At 40.2% G+C, this 21,302-nt stretch overlaps 1 pseudogene; it reads right to left on the reverse strand.

Moving 5' to 3' along the window:
* Positions 1–296: 296 nt before the first annotated feature.
* On the reverse strand, positions 297–7,104 carry LOC136218134 (uncharacterized; annotated as a pseudogene).
* Positions 7,105–21,302: the final 14,198 nt, after the last annotated feature.

Here is a 21,302-nt window from a genome sequence, read left to right on the forward strand (position 1 = left end):
CCTTTCATCCCATTTCTTGGGTTTCGAGCCTGTTGCGTAACAGTCTGATGTGGCCCCCTTTTTTCTCCTTATTTTTTTTACTCTTTATTTCACTGCGTTGATTTTTCAATAAAGTTTTTTTTTAATAAATATGCACGTTGATGAAACGATGGATTTTTTTTTTTTTGAGCTAGAGAAACATAGTACGAACTTTTTTGTTTATATACAGAATGGCTTGATAGGGAACAAAAGATCAACAATCACTCTTGTTCGTTTAGAGGAAGACATACAATTTTGACATTCAAGTTAATCGTGAACTATGCATAATATCTCCTAACGGCATCTGAGTTTATTGGATTCGGTATCTCTTCCCCTTCCATGTCAACAAGGATCAGTGCTCCTCCTGAGAATGTTTTCTTGACAACATAAAGTCCTTCATACTTTGGGGCCCACTTTCCCCGGGGGTCTTGGTATCCAAAGGTGATCTTTTTCAAGACCAGGTCGCCTTCCTGGAAGCTTCTAGCTCTCATTTTCTTACCATACGACTTGATGAGCCTCCTTTGGTATAACTGCCCGTGGCAAATTGCAACCAGTCTCTTTTCTTCAATGAAGTTCAATTGGTCGTATCTCTTTTGAATCCACTCTGATTCTTCGATATCAGATTCTAACATGATTCTTAGTGAAGGGATTTCTACCTCTATCGGTATGACTGCTTCCATTCCGTAAACTAGAGAGTACGGAGTAGCCCCTACGGAAGTTCTCATTGTGGTTCTGTACCCATGGAGTGCAAATGGTAACATTTCATGCCAGTCTTTGTATGTTAGAGCCATCTTCTGCACTATCTTCTTGATGTTTTTATTGGCAGCCTCTACCGCCCCATTCATCTTTGGTCGATACGGGGTCGAGTTGTGATGCTTGATTTTGAATTGGGCGCATAGCTCCTCTATGGCTTTATTGTTGAAATTCTTGGCATTATCCGTGATTATTCTCTCTGGTAGCCCGTATCGGCAGATAATGTTATTTTTAATAAACTTTTTCACTACCGTTGAGGTCACATTAGCATAGGAGGCTGCCTCTACCCACTTGGTGAAGTAGTCAATGGCCACCAGGATGAATCGATGCCCATTCGATGCTTTGGGCTCAATGGCCCCGATTACATCTAACCCCCACATCGAGAACGGCCACGGAGAGACCATTACGTGCAACGGAGACGTTGGTGCGTTCAAATTATCGGCATAAACCTGACACTTATAGCACTTTTGCACATATTTGATGCAGTCTGATTCCATACTCAACCAGTAGTATCCCATTCTCAGAATTTTCCTAGATAAGGCGTGCCCCCCTAGGTGGGTCCCGCAGAACCCGTCATGAACTTCCTTGATTAGGCGTTTGCTTTGGACATGATCAATGCATCTGATCAAAGTCGTGTCATAGCTCCTTTTGTAGAGCACATCTCCACTGAGGAAGAAACCCATTGCTAATCGTCTTATGGTTCTTTCATCTAAATCTGATGCCCCCACTGGATACGTTCTGAACCGAATATAATTCTTGATGTCATCGTACCAAGGCTTCCCATCAGGTTCTTGCTCCACGTGGCCACAATATGCTTGTGATTCCCGCAACTCTATTTCAATGGTTGGTATCTCTATACACTTTTCCAGTTTGAATGTGGAGGCTAAGGTCGCCAGAGCATCCGCCATTTGATTTTCTGATCTGGAAACATGCTCGAACTTGATGTCGTGGAATCCCTCAATAATTTCTAAGATGTATTCCTGACACGGGATCAATTTAGCATCCCGGGTCTCCCACTCTCCGTTTAATTGATTGAAAACCAGGGTTGAATCTCCGTAAACCCTTAGCTTCTTGATGTTCATTTCTAGGGCTGCCTTGATTCCCGGAGCACATGCTTCATATTCAGTTATGTTATTTGTGCATTGGAAACATAACCTTGCAGTTATAGGGAAATGCTTTCCTTCTGGGGATGTCAACACCACTCCTATCCCGTGACCCAAGGCATTTGACGCCCCGTCAAATCTCATGACCCAGCGATCAGAATCCTCGATTAGGAATATTTCTTCATCCGAAAGGGGAACATCTAAAGGTACATCATGCGCCACCGAATTTTCAGCCAAGAAGTGCGATATAGCCGATCCTTTGACTGCCTTTTGGGAGACGTACACAATGTCATATTCGGCTAATAGCACCTGCCATCTTGCTATTTTTCCTGTCAGGGCCGACTTTTCAAAGATGAATTTTATCGGATCCATTAATGATATTAAATGTGTGGTATTGCTCAACATGTAGTGCCTTAGTCTGTGAGCGGCCCATACCAGAGCGGTACAAGTCTTTTCGATCTGGGAATATCTAGTCTCACAGTCTGTGAATTTTTTACTGACATAGTAAATTGCACGTTCTTTTACACCATACTCATCATTTTGTGCTAAGAATGCCCCCATGGACCTTTCATGCACCGTTAAGTATAGCAAAAACGACCTTTCCGCGTTTGGGGGGTGTAGCACGGGAGGATTCCGCAAATACTCTTTGATTTTATCAAAAGCGTGTTGACACTCTTGATCCCATTCTCCTGGAGGGTTCTTCTTCAGCAACTTGAAGATTGGCTCACAAGTCGTAGTCATTTGGGCAATGAAGCGGGCTATGAAGTTAAGTCGCCCCAAGAATCCTCTGGCCCCTTTTTCTGTGGTGGGAGGCGACATTTCCATGATTGCCTTGATCTTGGTAGGATCCACTTCGATTCCCCTCTGGCTGACAATGAATCCTAATAATTTTCCCGACGTGACCCCAAAGGCGCATTTGGCTGGGTTGAGTCGGATGTTGTATTTTCTCAACCTTTGGAAGACTTTTCTTAGTACTTCCACATGATCCACCTCCTTTTTAGATTTGACCACCATGTCATCCATATAGATCTCCATCTCCTTGTGCATCATATCATGGAATAATGTCACCATTGCTCTTTGGTAAGTGGCACCTGCATTCTTAAGTCCGAAAGGCATCACCTTGTAACAAAAGGTCCCCCAATAGGTGATAAAAGTGGTTTTGGTACGGTCTAGGGTGTCCATCAAAATCTGGTTGTATCCCGAGAAACCATCCATCAATGACAGCATAAAGTATTCAGCAGTGTTATCCACCAGCACATCTATATGAGGGAGAGGGAAGTTATCCTTAGGACTTGCCCGATTTAGGTCCCGGTAATCCACGCACATTCTCACTTTTCCGTCCTTCTTTGGCACTGGGACGATGTTGGCTACCCATTCTGAATAATCAGAAACTTCCAGGAAACCTGCATCAAACTGCTTTTTCACTTCTTCTCTGATCTTTTGGAGAGTATCCGGCCTCATCCTTCTTGATTTTTGCTTCACAGGTTTTGAATTTGGTTTGAGTGGGAGTTTGTGCACCACGATATCTGTGTTAAGGCCAGGCATGTCTTTATAGGACCAAGCAAACACATCCTTGTATTCTTTTAACAATGATATTAGCCTTCTTTTGATTTCAGCGCCCAACGAGCCATTTATCTTTGTTTCTTATGGCTTTTCTTCTGTGCCTAGATTGACAGTTTCTAAGGGTTCATCCTGAGGTTCCATGCTTGCCTTTTGTCTTTCTAGAATTTCCTCAATCTCCTTAGGCACCTCTTCTTCAATCTCTTCGTCGGAGTCAACCTCATATACCGGAAAGTCAAAATTATGCATAGATTCATGATTAGCAATCATATCAAATTCGCAGTCGTCCCTGAGCAAAATGGGAGGAAAATAAGGGGGAACGCTACAATTATTAAGATGAAAAGACAAGGAATGAAAAGGAATGAAAAGGAACAGCGTGGCGTGAAAAGGATAAAAGATGTGGATAGAAAGTGCATATTTATTACTTAAACTTTATTTGAAAACAACGCCCCAAAACATTCATTAGTTCTCTAAATATTAGGCATAATTTAAAGAACATATCACAAGTTTATTACACAAGGGTTGGGAATTCAAATGCTTTCCAATTTCGCAACTCCTACCCACTGACAGAGACCCAGTTTGTGCCCCCATTATCTTTTTCTTCGACGATCGCTGCAATTGGGGCTGGCTGACTTTGTCCATTTTTGAAAGTATAGCCAATATAGGGGATGCTCATCGGAAGGTCCCTTATCGGCCTACCCTCTAGGCTCGCCAAACGCTTTTCCCTCATCAGTGCATGAATCCTCGCCTTATCTTCCGGCTTCAGCTTGTACCCCAACCCTTGTCGGAAGCGGTTACTGTCTATACTGAACTCTTCCACATAATGGGTCGTGCTTTTGTCCAAACCATGTCCTCGGATCATCTCTCTGGCCACCATCAGAGCAGTTGGTGAGTGTTTTGGGACAAGGGAACATAACCCTTTCCCCGTGTATATTGCATTTGCCATTTCAAACACCTGGTATGCGCTTTCAATCGCGTTTTCCACCTCCTCTATGAAAGGGAATGATGAACATTGACTGACGAGCATGTCCTCCTCTCCAAATACTTCTATCAACTGGTCGTTTACAATGAACTTTATCTTCTGATGCAGAGATGAAGGTACTGCTCCCGCGGAGTGGATCCAAGGCCTTCCTAGCAGCATGCTATAAGCGGGGTATATGTCCATGACTTGAAAAACCACATTGAACACTGTCGGCCCTATCTGGATGGGCAATTCTACATCGCCAATTACTTCTCTTCTAGTCCCATCAAATGCCCTCACAAACAAACGGCTTGGGCGTACATACGAGCCGTCAACTGGTAGCTTTGCCAATGTTGTTTTCGGCATGATATTTAGAGAGGACCCATTATCAATCAGCACCTTGGCCACTGAAAACTCTTTGCATTTTACTGTTATGTGCAAGGCCTTAGTGTGTCCAGTTCCTTCACTTGGTAGCTCATCATCGGTGAAGGTTAGATAGTTGGACGCCACCACATTACCCACAATATTGCTCATATTTTCCACCGAGATGTCATGGCAAACGTAAGCCCGATTTAACACCCTGAGTAGCGCCGCTCGGTGTGATTCTGAAGTTAGGATTAGAGATAGTAAAGAGATTCGAGCAGATATCTTGTTTAGCTGCTCAATCACTTTGTATTCGCTTTGTTTGACTATTCTTAGAAACTCTAGTGCATCCTGATCAGTTACTGAGTTTCTAACGGGGGGAATCTCAAGTTCTTCCTCCGAAGGGCTTTCACCTTCCTTTGCCTTGCCCTTCCTTCGTCTATCAACTTCCTTTTGGCGTTTTCTTGCAATCTCCTCGGAAGAAAAACAACACCCACTTCTGGTCATTCCAGACACACCAGTGATCTCCTCCCTGATTTATGCATTGTTGCATGTTTGAGTTGTAACAATGTTCCCGTATACCCATGGCACCGCCCTGTCATCGTTGTAAGGGAAAGGGCGCGGAGTTTGGATGTCTAACCTCGCAAAAGGTGTCACAAAGTCTTCCCCCTTTTTCGGTTCCTTTGGTGTCCATTCTATTACTAATGGGTATGGCTCTGTTGCCTCATCTCCTTGCATCATATTCACCGACGAATCCCTGCTGACTCGTTTCCCAAACACCATGATTCCCGAGTCCATGTACTCTTGGACTTTGTCCCTGAACTGGTTGCACTTTTGGATTGAGTGTTCAACATCCCCCTCATGATACAGACAATTACCATTCTTTGATCCTTCTTTAATCAGTCCGACCTGGCACATTGCTTGGTAAACCTGTTCCATTGGCATGTACACCTTGCCCATTTGGGTCTTGTATTCACACCAGTCATCACTAATGACTGCATTAGCGCCGGTACTACCTCCATGATTTGGAAGGGGATTAGTTTTCACGTCTGGCTTCCGACTGGTCTCATTAAATTTCAACCACCCTGCTTTTACAAGCGCTTGCACCTTCCTCTTAAAGGTTATGCAGTTTTCAATGTTATGCCCGGGAGATCCTGCATGATATTCACATCTATGCTCTGGCCTATACCACTTCGGATAAGGGTCCTTTAGGGCCTCTAGAGGGGAGACCACTATCAGATTGCTCTTCAGTAATTGAGGGAACAATTCTGCATATGTGATCGGTATCGGATCGATAGGTTCAAATTGTCGTCTTCCCCTGAAATCATTTCATTGGGGCACATTTGCCACATAACTTTCTTGAGGCAGTGCAGGGCTGTAAGTTTTTACTTCTTGAATAAAGTCTACCATATGATTCTCTTCCTCCTTCTTGATTCTGTTATTCCCGCTTCTTCTGACTCCTGACTCATCCTGAAATGTTGACTTTAGTTTTCCATTTCGATAAGCCACCTCTATTCTTTCCCCTGTTATGACAAAATCCGAAAACCTTGTCGCGCTATGTGCAATGAGGGCGCCATAGAAAGGCGCCTTGAGGGTTTCCAAGAAGATTCCAATCATTTCTTTTTCAGTCAGGGTCGGCTTTACTTGAGAAGCCTTGTCCCTCCAAGCTTGTGCATATTCTCTGAAAGTTTGATCCTTTCTCTTTTCAGTGTTCCTCAAGTCTTCCTGTGTTGGGGCCAAGTCCATGTTGTGCCTGTATTGTCTAATGAAAGCATCAGCTAGGTCACTCCATCTCCGGATTGATGTCTTTTCTAGTTGCATGTACCAGCTCATAGCAGTCCCTTGCAAACTTTCTTGGAATATATGCATCAGCAGCTTGTCATTACTAATGTATGACGACATTTTCTGGCAATACATGGTTAAGTGGTCTTTTGGACTTGTCAGGCCTGAGAACTTCTCAAAATCCGGGATGCGGAACTTGTACGGAATTATAACATCAGGGACCAAGCAAAGGGCCCTAGCATCCACCACATCGTAACTTCCTTCCACATTCCTTAATCGTTCTTCTATCATGTTTATCCGTTCCTTCTCGGCCTTATCCTCATCAAAGTCTGGTACCTCTACTTCCACTTTTGGCTTATCGGCGGTTTTAGGTTGAGGCTTTTCCTCCTTTTTGCCATTTTTTGCCCCCTTCGGTGACCCAGGACTTGAAGTTTCCGCGTCGTCACTATTCTTAAATTTCCCTTTCCAAAGTGTCATTAGGGTAGCCATCTGTTCCTTCAAATCTTCGATTCCAGCCAATTGCTCTTTCACTTGATTCAGCTCTTCCCGCAACTGCTCTGCCATTGTTCTCGATCGAGTTTGGTAGTAATGAGCCAGCAAAACGTTTCGCGAATCGAGTAGGTGCTTTTAAAAGATCTGTGAATATATCATTTTTATTATTAAATGCTGTGATCTTGTAATATGAAAAAGAAAATCAAAAGGTAGATAAGGCGTGGTGATAACTTATAATTTTATTTAAACAAAACACGTTCATTACATCGTTCATGAAAAGCATCAAAACAACATATAAACAAAGATATTTAACCCCTCTCTTATCCTTCAGGTGTATCTTCCATAATGGCTCAATTCACTGATGAGCTCGTCGAGGTACCTTGCTAGCTCTTCTCCTTGAGCATCTAGTGCAACAAAGTTTGCTCTTTCGTTAGTAAGATTTTGGGCCAGATCCCCTGCTCTTACAGCTGATTGGCGTAAGGTCCTTACAGCATTCGACACGTGTCCCTCAGCCACTGATATTGCCTCCTGTTGGCATTGCAATTCTCCCCCCATCTTCTCTAACTGTTCTTGTTTGTGTTGGCATAATGATCGTAATTTGTGGATGCTGGTGTCATATGCCTGTAATTCACGGTCCCTTTCTTCTCTTATTAGCTGATTGGCTTCTTCTAAATCATCCACCTTCTTCCGTAGACGATCTATTTCTCTATCCCGAGGTATTTTGGCAGGCCGTTCTTCTGTCTCTACCGCCCTTTCTGGTGATACTTCCTCCAAGACCATCCTTGGGGGATTAAATACAAACTTCTTATCCCGAGTTCGGACCCAGTTTTTGTACTCAATGCTAACTGAACTGTTAAGGACATTCCTGATTGTGGCCACCTTCTTCCAAGCTTGGGCCATGGCCTTGATATTATTCTGAGCATAGTCATCTTCGTATGCGAACCCTGATCGCCTAAGGTTAGCAGTCGCTGGTACGAATTGCTTGGAACCGAACTGTCTTCTTACCATACATGGGGCGTAGCCAACTCCTCCCCAGGGTCCCAAGAGTGGTACCCACAAGTATGTACCACATCTGAAGATGGTATCTCTGTCATTCCCCCACGGGGCTTGCCATTTTATATCCCTCTCTTGGGTCCTCAAGAAGAATCTCACCCAACTCCTCTTGGGCTGTCCGGTCCTGGGCCATTCTGCGTTCCCATAACACGCGATGTGATTCCTGAGGAGGTCATAACTCTTTTCGTATTTTATATCTGGGAATCTGAAGTGCTCAGGGCATCGAATGTGCCCTAACATCCATACGCACAAGAGTTGCACGCACCCCTCGAATCTGCCCCCGAATATCCGACAACTATCTAAAGACCTGATTGTTCCGGCCAATATCCCAATGACAGGATTTACTCCAAGGACTGTGTTCTGAACAACTTTGGAAAAGAAGACGACCACCTTAGGATCAATTTTTCCTAGCCGTTTCGGAAAAAGGACGAGGCCATATATAAGCAAAGCCAGCATTCTGGAGCCTTTATCGCAGTTTAGGTTTGCTCGGGAAAATTACAGCATTCTAGCCACATTGAAATCATTACCGACCACCAAGTCTCCCAAATCTTTAACCTGCACACCGATCAGATTAGCCAGTTGCCTTCTCGGATTCTCACTCTTATTCTATTCATATAACCTATTTTCATCCTTCAGTGGGATGTTGAGGAGCTTATGGTATTCTTCTAATGTAGGAGTCAAGTCATGAGTCCCAAAGGTGAAGCATTTATAGCTTGGATCCCAGAAATCGACCAGGGCCCTGATTAATGATGAGTGAACCGGAATAAGTGGCAAATAGGTAAGCCACCCATACTGGAGGGAGAACCTCCGAATTGCCTTCCCTGACATTCCTGTTATAATCTCTTTTAGCTCTAACAGTTCATTCTGGATGCAACTGACTTCGTATGGGTCTGGTAAGGGAGAATCCTCCGGAACTGCCATACTGTCGCCATAAATCTCTTGATTTCTCTGTGACCAGTCTTTAACAGCACAATTTTTTCTCAATAAATTATTTTCGAGATAATACCATATATTTTGGATAATTCATGAATTGTTCAAATTTTGAGTGAAATTTATTAAAAACTTAAAAATTGGCCCGCACAAAAATGGGTATCTACAGAATGAATTTCTGCTCGTTTGGAAATTCTTTCTTCATGAGCTTGTAGAGTGCCTAGTACTTCGGTGACCGATGTTTGGGAAAGATCATTGGATTCGATAACACTGACGACTGAATCAAATTTTTCAGTCAGTGTAATCAAGAGTTTTTGGATAACTCTTTGATCACTAATATCTTCTCCATAAGCTCGTAGCTGGTTCACAACTTCATTAACTCTTGACGAGTAGATTTTGATACCTTCGCTATCTTTCATTTTAAGGTTCTCAAAATCTCTCCGAAGAGTTTGGAGCTTGATGTTGCGAACTTTGGCAGTCCCTTGAAATTCATCTCTCAATATTTCCCAAGCTTGTTTAGCCGTGGTGGCATTCATGATTCTTGGAAAAATTGAGTCTGCAACAGCATTGTGAATTTTTGCTAGTGCATCTGCATCCTTCTGAGTCAATTCCTTTTGCTGATTTGGAACCGGCTTGGCGGTGCTGGCTGATTTTAGAGTTGGTTCTGCTTCTACTGATGGAGAATTTTTTGGAATTCCTTGTTCTACAATATCCCATAAATTCGAAGCAAGCAGTATCATTCTGAATTTGATGCTCCAAAAATCATAATTTTCACCGTTGAAAATTGGAACAACGAGTGTTGAGTTGGTGACTGCCATGGAGAAAATAATATTTTTGCTGGAGAAAAGAGAAATTTTTTGATTTAGCCGCTTGACCGACTAAGCTCTGATACCACTTGTTGGAGGTATTACGACTAATTTAGCGGAAGCAATTAATTAATCGAAGTGCATAAAATCAATATTGCTAGAAATAATAGGCTTTGGAAAAAAGAAATTGTACTCAATGGATTTTTTATTAACTTCAAAAATGAAAAACTACATATCAAACTCAACCTATTACAATTTATATAGGTGCTCAATACGTGTAAATACAATGTTGAATTTTCAGCCAAAATTGACTCTCCCTACATACATACACATGTGATGTAAGTTCAATTATTTGTGACATTAAATGCATGAGAACACAATTATTACTGTGACTTTCTTTTTTCGTTTTTCATGAATTTCTTTTTTTTTAACTAAATTAAGATTTTAATATTTTAATATAATATGGACAATAATCAATTTTCATCAACATCCTATAACAATAGGAGAAAAGTTGGAAGCAAGAAGGAACCTAATCCTCCCTGCCAACATTGTGGCAGAAAGTCACATCCACATTATAAATGTTGGAAAAGACTAAATGTCAAATGCAACCAGATGGGACATGAAGCTATCATATGTACAAAAAACAGAAATCAACAGCAAGGTGAAGAAGCACAAATTATTGATCAAGCGGAGGAGGATAAATTGCTTGTTGCTACATGTCTGGTAGGCAGCGAATCAAGTGAAAGTTGGCTAATTTACATTGGCTGCACCAATCATATGACCAATTATACGGAACTTTTCAAAGATTTAAAGCCAACTAATGTCACCAAAGTTAGAATCGATAATGGTAATTATATTTCCATCAAAGGAAAGGGGGAAGTTGCAATAACAAGTTGTTTAGGTACAAAGTTAATTCCTGATGTTCTGTTTGTTCCTGGAATTCAACAAAACTTGTTGAATGTTGGTCAACTAACTGAAAAATGTTGTAAAGTTTATGGTCAAGATATTTTCAGAATAAAAATGAAAGGGAAAAGTTTTGCTCTAAATCCATTGGAGGGCGAGCAATCTACATTCCCAATTAAAGAAAACATCACCTGAAATATGGCATAAGAGGCTTGCAGGAATACATACGGGCATTGCTGGCCCACAAAGAACACCTTCCTTAAATGGTAGTCTTTATTATGCTTCATTTATTGTTGATTTCACCAGTATGTGTTAGATTTTCTTTTTGAAGAACAAGACGAAAGTGGCTCAAGTCTTCTGGAGTACACATGTGAAACCTTCAACCGATAATGGCAAGGAGTACATTAGTGAAGCCTTCAACCGATTTAGTGAGAAAGAAGGCATCCAACACCAATTAATTGCTCCATATATATATCGCAACAAAATGGTGTATGCTTCATGAAAAGAATCTACTAAAGCAATTTTGGGCAGAAGCTGTTTTTTTTTTCAAAACAGGCTTCTCAAAAGAGTAGTGAAGGATTGACACTCTTTGAGGCATGGTATGGTCACAAACCATCTATAAATTTCTTTAAAAAATTTAGAAGATTGTTTTTCACTCATATTCCATAGAACAAGAAAGATAAGCTAGACAAAAGAGCATATCCAGGAATCTTTATCGCCTACAGCTTGGCCTCAAAAGCTTATAGAGTTTTCCAGACACAAACCAAAAAACTGTTATAAGGAGAGATGTGCACTTTATGGAACATGAAGATTGGAATTGGGATGAAGCAGAGAAGAAGGGTCAGTTGACACTCAAGTTTCTTGCTTGAAGTATTAAGAAGAAGATTGGCAAAATGAAATGGTAGATAATGTCCCCATGCGAGGAACTAAGCTGTTCTGTGACTTTATGAAATGTGTAAGTGTGAACCTGCTGATTATGGAAAGCAAAAATGTATAGTTGCAATGAAGGGGTAGTCGTCCATGATAGAGAAAAACAAGACATGGATTCTAATGGAAAGGCCTCAATTTAGAAAGCTGGTTGGTGTGAAATGGGTGTACAGAATGAAGCTAAATGATGATGGTTCTATCAATAAGCACAAGGCAAGACTTATAGTGAAAGGCTATGCTTAGAGTTTTGGTGTGGACTACTCAGATACCTTTGCACTAGTTGCTTGTCTAGATACCATAAGGCTTTTGCTTGCTGTAGCTGCTCAAATGAATTGGAGAGTGTTTCAGCTTGATGTAAAATCAGCATTTTTTAAATGGTCATTTGAAGAAAGAAATATACGTTAAACAACCTGAAGGTTTTGTGAAGAAAGGAACATAAGGAAATGTGATTCTTCTCAAGTAGGCGCTTTACGGGTACTGATAAAGTTGATGACTGATACTTTAGAAGTTTGGTTGGTTAGTTCACGTATCTTACAGTAAAACGTCCTAACATTTCAAATGATATAAGTATTTGTCCAGATTTATACATCGTGCAAGTGAATTGCATCTCAAGGCTATCAAGAGAGTGATGGGATATGTCAAAGGAACAAGTGACTTTAGAGTTAAATTCACAAAAGGCAAAGATGTCAACCTGATGGGATTTTCTGGCAATTCATGATTTGTCTTTTTTAATGGGTTTAGTTGGATAATGAAGTTGCTTATTTGGCTAAATTTTAGACGTTTTGCTGATATGTCGTCTTTGTAGAGTATTCCTTTAATTTTAATAGATTAATAGATTAATTAATTAAAACTGATTTATTATTGTATTTTGTAACCGTTGAGAAAACCAACTCCGCACTACACGTTCTCCCTCATTTCTCTTAAACTTGCGTCGTCTCTTAGTTTTCGTTTATCCCTTTATAATAAACTACTCCCTTCACCCGTTATCTTCAACCGCTGAGTAAGTGCTTTTTAATTTCTTTGGTGTTTTCATCTACAAATTGCTTCTCTTCCATTTGACAAGTTAAACGGATTATGATTTCCTTCTCCCTCTCTCTTTTTATCACACTACATCTAATTGGTTGCCTTTATTTTAGGTTTTGAAATTGCTTCTTGATGCCTTTTCAATTGTTCACATGTAATATACACCATTCTTTTCAAATTTAATGTATAGGTTATATATTTTTGTTATAGATTTGATAATGTCTTAAATTGGGTTACCTTTTAAATAGAAATTGTATAGTATGAGTTTCAAATGAGTTCGAAGCTTAGTAGGTCTATCACAATGATGCTCATCACCTTAAAGCACATAACGATATTATTGCGTTTGTTGAATGTTAGTTTAGGCAGCATGGTTATTCTTTGCTGCCACATTTGCTTAAATATGTTTCCAATATTCTGCATATTCATGAAGCTTGGTAAATTAACTTAGTTAATTTGATAAATTTTGTATTTTATTTTATTTGAATATTAATAATTTTTTTATGTATTTTAATATGTTCTTCAGATCTTTGAAAGGAGGAGCAGAAAAAAAAACCAGTTCCAATCATCAAATGTGAAAGCTCGTCTAGTGAATAGGAAGAAGATTCAATGAAACATGGATTTTAACGGAGTTGCCTGAAGGGAAGAAGCCTATTACATCTAGATGGTTGCATCGAACTAAGTACAATTCAGATGGGTCAATTGAGAGGTATAAAGCTAGGCTTGTGGAAAGAGGGTTTACTCAAACCTATGGCGAAGATTATACAAATTGTTTTTCTCCAGTTACCAAAGTGACAACTGTGAGATTATTCATTGTTGTTGCTGCTGCTAAGGGTTGGAATATACACTAGGCAGATATAAACAATGCATACCTACACGGTCATATTGATAAGGATTTGTAATTTGAGCCACTTGAAGGTTATAATAAAGCTAAGCCTGGTGATGGGGCGCAGGATCTAGGTAGAGTTTTCTAATGACGACTAAATGTGTATTGCGGTGAATGTCCTATGAATATGGATGTGATCTTTTAAATGTTTTAACTCCACTAGACACTACGACTACTTAGGGGCAAGTGTACCCCGTCGTATCAAGTAATAATCCGGTTAAGACCGGGTATCGAATCCACGGGATTTATAATTATAAGTATTAGACGACTCGGTTTCGTATGTTATTTAAGCGGTGATTACTTTGGGGTAAAGTAAGATGCAACTACACACTATCCCTAACTATTGGCGACACAGATTTATGTAGCTAAAACCCTATGAAGTAGGATGAATAACGATAAGTTATAACCACGATAAATAACGACTCTAAATGTATACGGATAATAATTTACTCTTGTAAAGATGACTAAGTGTAATAGGACCGACCCGTGAAGCACTTAGACTACGTGATTCCTAGTCAAGGTGTGTCTAATGCGGGGGAATTAGAAACTAGGGCCCGTAAGTTCCGTGGCTTGTCAATTCCTACGGTTTCCGGTTTGTCACTTCCGGTAAGGCAACACCTATATAACTCCCTAAGGATAGCCCGAATGGCGGCGGAAATCGCGTTCTCCTACACAATAATCAATTATGAATATCAAAACAAGTAATAAACATTAACACGTAAAGGGAAATAGAGATTATGAATCATAAATTATAAATATGGAAAGTGAATAGATGAAATACAACCAAGCCTAGTACATAGGAAGAGTACAAGCTAATTAGCAGGTAAAAAGGGAGAATCCGCCCTTGGAACTAGCTAACCGTACTCAAAGCCGTCTCCTAGGTCGTGGAGGTGGAACTCTCGAGCTTGGTGACGAGTGGTGGAACTGAACTTCGATGGAACGCCGGAACAACCGAACAAGCTCTCGAGGGGGAGAGTTTAACTACAAAATCTGAATCTAAATTACAATAATCAAAAGAGTATAGTTTTGCTCTCTAGTGTGTAATTGGTATGGTCTGGTATCAAATGGAATTCAAGAGCTTCCTATTTATAAACATCAAGCAAGGGCAATGTTGTAACTTCACAAAGCACAAGTATGGAGCAACATTATTTGGTGCAGAAATCCCATGATACGCCCCGCGTAAGGTGGTCTACGCCCCACGTAAGTGCCCATTCCGTCAGAAATCTCCTACATGTGGACCAATTTCATGTCTTGTTGTCTCAAGCACGCCCTGCGTAGCTGAAATACGCCCCGCGTGTTTGAGTCTCTGAAGTTTTATTGCTTGAATTGGAGCTTTTACGCCGTGCGTAGCTGAAGCACGCCCCGCGTAAATGAGTCTCTGAGCTTTTATCATCGAGGAATTGCCCGGTACGCCTCGCGTGTATGGCGATACGCCTCGCGTGCGAAGAGTTGACTCAAGGAGACAGTGCAGTCTGACTTTCAGGATTAGGCCAATTATTTCCGACATGTGTCATACGCCCCACGTATGCTGAGTCAATTCCACATGGCGTCAGCGGATAAGGCAATTATTGCTGACACTATGTTTCACGCCCCGCGTAAAGGATGATACGCCCCGCGTATTTGAGTAGATTTTTGCTCCTTGCTCGTACCTGAAATACAAATCTTGTGAGCCGAGTTAGCTTGACGTTTTTATTTCCTAAACTAGTCAAAAATACGGAAAATTAACTGAAAGTACGAAGTTTATTTTTATTTCTTTATTTTATCAAAACGCTTTATTTTTGTAATTAAACTTATTTATTTTATCCAAAATCAACCCGTAAATCACGCTAAAAGATAGGGGTAAAATACCCCTATCAAACCTCCTCGGACTTTAAAGTTTTACTTGTCCTCAAGTAAAAGAAATCGAAAGACAAGGGATTGAGAAAATTAAGAAACAAACCGAAGGTTGGTTTTGCCAAGTGCGTGATTTCAAAGTTATGGTTTTATGCAAAGGTTTCGGTAAGTACATACGCAAACAATTGAGTACAAAACTTGTTTGAAACCTCCATGATCAAGATTAATAGGCAATATTAACGGGGGTTGATTATCTTTTGAGAACCCGATAGTACCTCACCAAGGGATTTCGCTCTTACGCTCAATTTTAGGTGGGTCGGTGTTTCAGCACTCTTCTTTGCACTTACTCATGTTGAATTTGCATTTTCATCCGGGTTTTTCCTCCTAAAATATGGTTAGGCAACATTAAAAATGAACCCGGAGGGGGGTTGTAATGTGGGTGGCTTCTTTAGTGGTTAGTTTAAAGAAACTCGAGTTCAAAAATACCGTTTTGTGATTGCACCGTGTTTTTGTTTATTTCGGCCTTGGCGAATTTTACAAAACATACTTTAAAATTGCTCGGGTAGAGCTTGAGAATGCCTTTTTATTTTTATCGTATCCTTTGTTTTGATAGAGGCACAAAAACAATATTTTGAAGGCTTATGGTGCTCGTTTGTTAAGGCCGTGACTTTTTCCGAGTGATTTGGGTGCAAATTGATTTTTTCGGTATTCGAACAAGGGGAAAAAGGGTTAAATGTTAAAAGGGTATTAACAAAAAAGTTGGTTAATAGGCTCGAAGGGGTTTCCTAATGTTTAATGAAAACGAGAAAAATAAATTAAGAAAAATTAACCTAAGTGGGTTCGGTTTATCATCTATTGCCTTTTTACCAAAAATAAGTGTACTTAACCCGGTATTGGATGCAAATTCTATGAGTCGAGTGAAGTCAAAGCTCTTGAAAAATTGTGAAAGAATTAGAGTTCTCGTACGAACTCCTTTAGGCTTAAAAATACCTCACAAAGATTCGGGTTTAAATTGTGTACTATCAAGTCTTCGCTAAACTTTCAAACATCCCGTTTTTATTGCCTTTTTAAGTTTCATTATGGAGATGACATGTGGGTTAGGACTCAATGCTTTTTGTTTAGTATCACCTAGTCTTTACATAAATTCTACAACTTCAAAATTAAGACTAAAATTTCTTACTAAAACCGATCCTTTGTGCTCCGACGGTATTTACATTTAAGGACACATAACTGAACATTTAAATTAATTCCGAGGGAGGTTAGTGTGTCGGGAAATTTTTTACGAATTGATAAATTAGTTTAATTATTTTTATGTTTGTTTGATTTTTATTTTTGTTTTTGTTAGTGCAAAACAAACTGAAAGTGCGGGGTTGCACGGCCCTCCGCGTTATTAAAATGACGTCTATTCCAAGGACGTCGCAAAAGAAAAGAAAACAAAAACAAAAATTAAATTGGAATTAAAATTAAGACCCTTGAAGGTCAGGTTCTACGCGAGGCGTGCCCAGGGGGGGCGCCTCGCGTAGAAGGTACGATTTATGCTATTTTTGGGCAGAGACTCAAATACGCGGGGCGCAGTATGAGGGGCGCCCCGCGTGTTTAGGTTTCTGAACTTTTTATGCGAGAAAAATGACGCGCATGCGGGGCGTATAGGTGTGTACGCCCTGCGTGGCTTATTTTTTGGATTATAATTGGGATTTGTTTTTTTTTTAAAGAAACGAAACTGGAAAAGAAAAATGCGGGAAATAAAAATTGGGGAAGAAAACTCCCTTATTCGAGCTTGGGTTGCCTCCCAAGAAGCGCTACGTTATAGTCGGTGAGCTCGACTTAGCATTTCCTCCTAGGTGTATGCTTCCATTCGCGTTAGAAATGCAAATTCTTGAATAAACAATCCGTACCTACAAAACGGATTGTTAGCTTCAAAAAAATTTAACAAAAACCAAAAACTATATTTACAGAAATTATTGAAGAGTTTAGTTTGCTCCCTCTTTGACTCCTTGGGTAGCTCAAAAGGAGTGAAATAACCCGAGGTAGAAGGAAACTCAAACTCTTCTAGTTGTGGATTTATTTCCATGGGCCCGCACACAACCGGCTCATCGATTAGGACTTCCGGCTCCTCGCAGTTGAGACAACCTACATCAGTTGGGGATTCCTCTTGAGAGAGCTCAATTAACTCGAGCTCTACATTTTGATCACCCGGATTGGCGCCTCTAATTGATTCGTCCGCGGTTGAATCGATACGAGACGTCAATCTAGCAATTTGATTTTCCAAATCCCTGCAATATGCCTCATTGTTAGATAATCTCACTTGAATATCTTTAAGCATAGAGATTACCGCATCGAATTGCGAGGTTGAATATTGGTACGAGCATCCGTCATCCTTGTGGTTGTCCCACAGATGACGAGTATATGGCATCATATCATGGAAAAAATCATTAGTAACGATGAAATAAATTATTCACAAAAATAGAAAATAATATTTACAAATGCTTAAACTAACAATAAAACGTTTTTGTCTAATATTGCAAGAAATTATAAATCCCCGGCAACGGCGCCAAAAACTTGATGGGGCGCAGGATCTAGGTAGAGTTTTCTAATGACGACTAAATGTGTATTGCGGTGAATGTGCTATGAATATGGATGTGATCTTTTAAATGTTCTAACTCCACTGAACACTACGACTACTTAGGGGCAAGTGTACCCCGTCGTATCAAGTAATAATCTGGTTAAGACCGGGTATCGAATCCACGGGATTTATAATTACAAGTATTAGACGACTCGGTTTCGTATGTTATTTAAGCGGTGATTACTTTGGGGTAAATTAAGACGCAACTACACACTATCCCTAACTATTGGCGACACAGATTTATGTAGCTAAAACCCTATGAAGTAGGATGAATAACGATAAGTTATAACCACGATAAATAATGACTCTAAATGTATACGGATAATAATTTACTCTTGTAAAGATGACTAAGTGTAATAGGACCGACCCGTGAAGCACTTAGACTACGTGATTCCTAGTCAAGGCGTGTCTAATGCGGGGGAATTAGAAACTAGGGCCCGTAAGTTCCGTGGCTTGTCAATTCCTACGGTTTCCGGTTTGTCACTTCCGGTAAGGCAACACCTATATAACTCCCTAAGGATAGCCCGAATGGCGGCGAAAATCGCGTTCTCCTACACAATAATCAATTACGAATATCAAAACAAGTAATAAACATTAACACGTAAAGGGAAATAGAGATTATGAATCATAAATTATAAATATGGAAAGTGAATAGATGAAATACAATCAAGCCTAGTACATAGGAAGAGTACAAGCTAATTAGCAGGTAAAAAGGGAGAATCCACCCTTGGAACTAGCTAACCGGACTCAAAGCCGTCTCCTAGGTCGTGGAGGTGGAACTCTCGAGCTTGGTGACGAGTGGTGGAACGGAACTTCGATGGAACGCCGGAACAACCGAACAAGCTCTCGAGGGGGAGAGTTTAACTACAAAATCTGAATCTAAATTACAATAATCAAAAGAGTATAGTTTTGCTCTCTAGTGTGTAATTGGTATGGTCTTGTATCAAATGGAATTCAAGAGCTTCCTATTTATAAACATCAAGCAAGGGCAATGTTGTAACTTCACAAAGCACAAGTATGGAGCAACATTATTTGGTGCAGAAATCCCATGATACGCCCCGCGTAAGTGCCCATTCCGTCAGAAATCTCCTGCATGTGGACCAATTCCATGTCTTGTTGTCTCAAGCACGCCCTGCGTAGCTGAAATACGCCCCGCGTGTTTGAGTCTCTGAAGTTTTATTGCTTGAATTGGAGCTTTTACGCCGTGCGTAGCTGAAGCACGCCCCGCGTAAATGAGTCTCTGAGCTTTTATCATCGAGGAATTGCTTGGTACGCCTCGCGTGTATGGCGATACGCCTCGTGTACGAAGAGTTGACTCAAGGAGACAGTGCAGTCTGACTTTCAGGATTAGGCCAATTATTTCCGACATGTGTCATACGCCCCGCGTAGGGTGGCATACGCCCCGCGTATGAGAGTCAATTCCACATGGCGTCTGCGGATAAGGCAATTATTGCTGACACTATGTTTCACGCCCCGCGTAAAGGATGATACGCCCCGCGTATTTGAGTAGATTTTTGCTCCTTGCTCGTACCTGAAATACAAATCTTGCGAGCCGAGTTAGCTTGATGTTTTTATTTCCTAAACTAGTCAAAAATACGGAAAATTAACTGAAAGTACAAAGTTTGTTTTTATTTCTTTATTTTATCAAAACGCTTTATTTTTGTAATTAAACTTATTTATTTTATCCAAAATCAACCCGTAAATCACGCTAAAAGATAGGGGTAAAATACCCCTATCACCTGGTCAATATTGCAGGTTGGTCAAGTTGTTATACGGTTTGAAACAAGTAGGGAGGCAGTGGAATTTGGAGTTTACAAACAAACTATTGGACATGGGGTTTCAAAAGTCCATTCATGACTATTGCTTATTTACTAAGCATACTGGTACTGATTTTTTGGTATTAATTGTGTACGTGGATGACATTTTGATAACAAGGACATCTGATTTGTTGATTGAAGAAGTTAAGAAAGAATTATACAGAGCTTTTACTATAAAAGACATGGGGTTTGCTAAGTTTTTCTTAGGTATTGAACTTGCTAGGTCTTTTGCTGGCATACTTTTGTCTCAACAGAAGTACATCAAAGATATGGTGAATGATGCAAGTCTTCATGAGGCAAAAGCTGTCTCTAGCCCTATTGCTAGCAATTTGCAATTGACTAATGGCTCCTCTGTTCACGACCAGCCTGATCAGTATAGAAGGTTACTGGGGAAACTTCTTTATTTAGGGTTTACCAGACCTGATATAGGATTCATAACCCAACAGCTTAGTCAGTTTATGACTAATCCTCTTGAAATTCATATGCAAATGGCAATACATGTTTTAAAATATCTTAAAGGCACTTGCACCTTAGGATTATTTTATCTCAGCAATATTGATTTCAAACTTAATGCTTACTGTGACTCTGATTGGGGGAGATGTAAGACTACTCGAAGGTCTGTCACAGGTTATTGCATCCTTCTTGGAAACTCTCTTATTCCTGGAAATGCAAGGAGCAAGGTACTGTTACTAAATCTTCTGCAGAGGCCGAGTATAGGGCTATGGCTTCTACTGTTTCTGAAATCAAGTGGTTAGCCTATTTGCTCAAGGAATTTAACATTGATTTGCTTCTACCAGTTCCTTTACATTGTGATAATCAGTCTGCAATCTATATCGCATCTAATCTAGTGTTCCATGAACAAACAAAGCACATTTCTATCGATTGCCATATTGTGAGAGAATGTCTAATGGCTGGTTTCATTTCTACTGCTTATGTCACCAGTAATTCTCAACTTGCTGATGTTCTGACTAAACCATTGAGTTCTGCTCAAATGCTGCCTAGTTTAATCAAGTTGGGATTAGTCAATTTACCATCCTCAACTTGAGAGGGGGGTGTTAAAATTGATATTAGGTCTATGATAGTTAGTGTGGAATTACATGCATGATAGTTTTATTCTTTTGTTGACAGTTGTCCTTCTTTTCTCTTGTAATCGTAGTATATAAATGGTTCACTCTTGTATTCTTCTTTAACATCTTTTGGAATAATAATTCAGAGAGATATTTGTCTCTCATTTCATTTCATGAATTCTAGATTAACGCTCTAAGACTCTTAAGGGGTCCAATTTTTTTTTATTAGGCCTAATACTTCCCTAGCCCCCTTAACTTGTCCAAATTGGTCATTTTACCCCCTCAACTCATCGAATGTCCTATTTACCCCCTTAACTCCATAAAAGTGGTATTTCTCACCCCTCAACTTGTCTATTTATTCCCCCAACTCATAGAATGTTCTATTTACCCCCTTAACTCCATAAA

This window comes from Euphorbia lathyris, chromosome 1 (genome assembly GCF_963576675.1).
Source record: "Euphorbia lathyris chromosome 1, ddEupLath1.1, whole genome shotgun sequence".
NCBI classification, from domain to species: Eukaryota; Viridiplantae; Streptophyta; class Magnoliopsida; order Malpighiales; family Euphorbiaceae; genus Euphorbia; species Euphorbia lathyris.